Source organism: Nannospalax galili, unplaced genomic scaffold, assembly GCF_000622305.1.
Source record: "Nannospalax galili isolate Female #2095 unplaced genomic scaffold, S.galili_v1.0 scaffold384, whole genome shotgun sequence".
NCBI lineage: Eukaryota > Metazoa > Chordata > Mammalia > Rodentia > Spalacidae > Nannospalax > Nannospalax galili.
In genome coordinates this window covers 370,247-374,976 of record NW_008352648.1, presented here as the reverse complement: position 1 = coordinate 374,976, position 4,730 = coordinate 370,247, and positions in this window count along the sequence as shown.

The following is a 4,730-nucleotide window of genomic DNA, read 5'->3' as shown; positions in this document are numbered from 1 at the left end:
TGAGTCATTGGCCAGGAAGGATCCAAAGGTACCCAAAACAATACAGTGTGCTGCCATTGGACTTGTTTGCCCATCAGAACTAGACGTGCAAAAGATAGCACACACTTTGAAAGCGGGAAATAAAGAAGCAAGCTGGAACTGACCTGGCAACTTCCTCCCTGATGACTAGCTTTCATAGTGCTCAAAGATGCTATGCAGGCAGTTGGGAGAAAAAAGTCACCAGCAATCTTACCCAGCTGTGAACCTCGCATGCAAACTGATGAATAAGATGTGCCCACTGGTGAAGCAGTGTCTTGACTGTTTTAGGGGTAAACAACTGCATTCTGATTGGATCTGAGGCCCTCTGTTTAGGAAGAAGTTCATGCCTGGTACTGTGGGCCTGGTCAAAGGCCCATGGCTAGAGAGATTGTAGGCCCTGTGAGGGAATCTACTGCTTTCTGTTTTGCTAAAAGGACATGCTGTCAAACTACCTCCTAAATATGCCCTCAGCTTTAGTCAGAGAAGCTTATTTATTTATTTGTTCATTTGGTTGTGTGTTGGTGTGTGTGAGTATAGGTATTGCCTGTACTACAATATGCATGTGGAGATAAGAGAAAAACTCTCAGGAGTTGGTTCCCTCCTGCTACCTGTGGGATCCTGGGATAAAATGTGGATCATCAGGCCTGTGTGCAAATGCCTCTACCTGCTGAGCCATCTCACTGACCCGAAAAACTTTTTATAGTGAGTAGCAGAAAGGTTCACACCATTAAATTAAGGGCAGACAACAGCACAGACTGAATGTCCCTACTGCCTGATGGAGTCAGAGACTCAGCTTAATAAAACTTGGGTTCTGAAGATAAGGATCCAATGCACATTGTGTGCACACACAAATAATTGCATGCACACATGAGTACTCACTAGTGCACACATGCTTCCCTCCTACTTGAACTATTTCTACCTTCACTCACTCTTCATGTGACATCCGCTTCCCTCACCTCCAGGCACCACAAGCTCCAGCCTCCTAAGCCTTCCCAGCAGCTGGGAAGCTGCTTCTCCGGTGTCACATCAGATAGCAGGAGCTACAAGGTTAATTGATTGATTAGGACTTTTGTGACTTTAGAGAGTTGGAATGCTACAAATCCAAAACCAAATTATCTTGTGCCACCTTCAGCCCCCTTAACAGCAACTCATTGCCCACTTCCATCTCTAACCTATAATCCTGTGACTAACAGGTGAAAACTCTGAATTGTATTAACAGTCCACTAGATTCTACCAACCAAAAAGCTAAGAATGTCATCAGATAGCATATGAAACATATAAGAGAGGTGTCTCCACTTTGCTGTGACCCACCTACTGATGTTCCCACCGATGTGTTTGAAAAGTGTCTTAATTTATCACTTTCTTTGTTCTGCTACTATAAAATTTCATGAAACTGTTTCCATGTTGGAACATACTATTTGAGGCAAACTGAACCTGTGTTCCCTGGTTGTGATCACTCATATTTGGCTCCAGAACAAGCTGTCTTACTCTTTTGGAGATGAGAATTGTCTTTTTTGCTTTGACATAGCAAATATGATGGCTTGGTCACTCATGGTGGTGGTCATGTTGGCAACAACACTGGTGAATATTCATGAAGCCCTACCATGGGCTAGGTACTATACCAAATGCCTAGTATTATCAAAGACATTTTGGTAAATATATGCTTCTTTATTAATGATTACTTCTAATTTCTTCTAGAAATTTCCATAATTTCAAAGTAGCAAGAAGCATAAAGATATTTAGAGAAACTTGCAACCCCTGTGATATAATATTAATACATATGTGATTTCTATTGATGACAAAGCCATGGGTCCTGCTCAAGTTACTGGGGTAAGTTGCTACATTGGTAATTGAAATATGCTACCTTTCAGCCAGAGAATAAGGAATGTAAGGAAGCAATTTACAGGCCATCTGAAATTTCTTCAGGGATCCCTTATCTGCAGAGCCCATGTGTTGTTCTTTCTGCTGTGATAAAATATCCTAACAAAAGCAACTTAAAGAAAGAAGAGCTTGTCTTGGTGCACAGTTCTAGGATAGTCCATCATGGCAGGGAAGTCACAGCAGCAGAGTCCGAGGGGGCTGGTCACAGAGCATCAGAGTCAAGAAGCAGAGAGCAAGCAATGTTTGTGGCCACGTCCCTCTCTCCTTTCATTCAGCACAGGACCCAGCTGTACACACTGAGGATGGGTTTTCCCCTTCAACTAACCTAATTAAGAAAATCCTCCACAGAGCATGATCACTGACCAACCTAATCTAGACAATCCCTCAGTTTTACTCCCTTCCCAGGTAATTCTGGACTCTGTGACATTGACAACACTATCACATTACAATTTGGACATGTACCCCCAGTTGCTACTGATGGGTACTTTGTTCTTGTCCTAACAATACCGAGAATACTGAAAAATCACCTGCTGCCAGAATATTTTTTCCCTTCTTGCTGTTAGACATGCAAACAAGAGCGATGTCCATCCATACGCAGCTGTTCAACTGTCTTATCCCATGTGTGTCCTGGGAGACAGTAATCCACTGATACATATACCCTACTCTGTGGTTTATTTGGTATAGACATGCCATTCTCTCTCTCTCTCTCTCTCTCTCTCTCTCTCTCTCTCTCTCCTCTCTCTCTCTGTCTCACACACACACAAACTCACATTTCACATTAAGAAGTTTCACACTAAGCATGACAGACTACCTCTATTGGTGCAGTAGTGGCACTGTTATCTGTGGAGTAACCAACAGCTATATAATTGGACTTAAAGCCCTCTCAATGGGCGGGAACTCATGGTGGCACAAGGAGCTGTGTGCTCAGTCCCTGCAGTTTCCCTATGGGTAGCACTGTAAATATAGCCAAATATACATGGCTGGAGAGGTCATAGATCCTGGAGAAAACCCTATCTCTGTCATATCTCTAGGCAAATGAAATTTCTTACTGTATAATAAATATAGGTCCTTATATTTACAGACAAGTTACTGTACATCACTCATCAAAGAAGTTTCTTTTTGCAAAAGATGGAGGCTGTTACAGAGTTCCACAACTGGTCACACATAGAGAATATATGTCTGAGAGATGCCCAGCCCTAAGTGACACATCTATAGTGGAACCTCTACCCCTAAGGTTCATAGAACATAGCAGAACAAAAGGTGGAAAGAATACTAATACATTCCTCAACTCTCACAAGTGAAGCTTTCTCATGCAATAGAGTGTGGTACACACAGAAGCCACAACTGGCCAAGTTTTAGAGAATAAGAAACTCTAGAGTGTGTGTCCCTGGATAGGATTCCTATCTTTTTAATTGATTTTTTTGTGTATTTCATACAGAACATCTCAATCAATCTTAGTTATCTTTATACCCCTTTCCCCACTGGCACCCTCCCATAGCCCTCCCTGGAATTCATATATTCTGTCATTTTTCTTAAGGCCTATTGTGTCAAGTTTAGACCCCAGTAGATGAACTTGCACTGAGGGATGTTTGGGGACACTAACTTGACACAATAGGACTCCTCTGTTACACTTCACCCACCTGTGGCTCAGGGACCATTGTGAAAGAGGGGCAGAAAGATTGTAAGAGCCAGGGTTGGTGCATGAACATAAGGAAACAGAGGCTTTCAGGCCTCTGGGAACTTGCTCATATGAACTTACAATGGTTACAGCATGTACAAGACCTATGCTGACTCAACTAGACAAAAACCTAACATAGAACTGGGGATATGGGCAGCAGGCCCCAACCCTAGCCAAGGAGCTATTGGCAACTGATTACTGCTGGGTGAGGGAGAGCAGATCTTTAAGGGAGTGACTCTAGACAGGCTGACTAGACTCCAGTGGATGAACTTGCACCAAGGGACATCTGGGTACAAATGCTTGACCAAATTGGACTTAACATATATGACAGAATGCATAAAATCCAGTGGGGTTAGGAGGCTAAGGGGGTGCAGATGGGGGAGGGGGCTTAAGTTTGATTAAGATCTATTATATGAAATGCACAAAAATTCAATAAAAATAATTTAATAAATAAGTTTCTGAATGATACTGCAAAGTGGTTTACCCAGCCAAAACATGGCCTGACTGGAGAAACATCACCCTTTGTTTCTATGATCTAACTACTAGTTTCACAGATCACATGACACACCTTGAGGAGTCACTGATCTGTGTAGTCTTAATGGTATCAAAATAATAATAATAATAATCTTCTCCAGCAAAAATCAACTGGCTTCAAATTATGCCTATGGACTTCCTCTTGAACAAATCCAAAATATGTTGTAGACAGGAAGAGACACCACAGCCCAGGTAGTTTATGTTACACAGTGATGCAAATGTATGATTTAATGAAGGCTTGTTTCTTATTTGGCAACAAGGAGCTGCATGCTCAGCTCATAATCACCACTAAGGCAGGGAGATCACGGTAGTTTCCAATGCAATTTTAATGATCTTATTTATTCGTTAGTACTGATCTCAATAAATCAATCAGATTTATTGATCCTGAGAATATGCACCATAAGGTAGAGGTTACATTATAAACTCCAAAGACAGGAATGCAGCTAAAAGCACAAGGCTACGTCAGGGGTCCACATTCACTCCCTCTTTCTCTCTCCCCACCTTTGTGCAGCTCTGTGTTCATTCTTCACTCTGTCACTCAAGTTTACAAATTCTCATGCTCTCTCCTCTTCACAAAATGGCTTCTTTGCTGCATTATGCAGTATGGACTGGCTTCTTC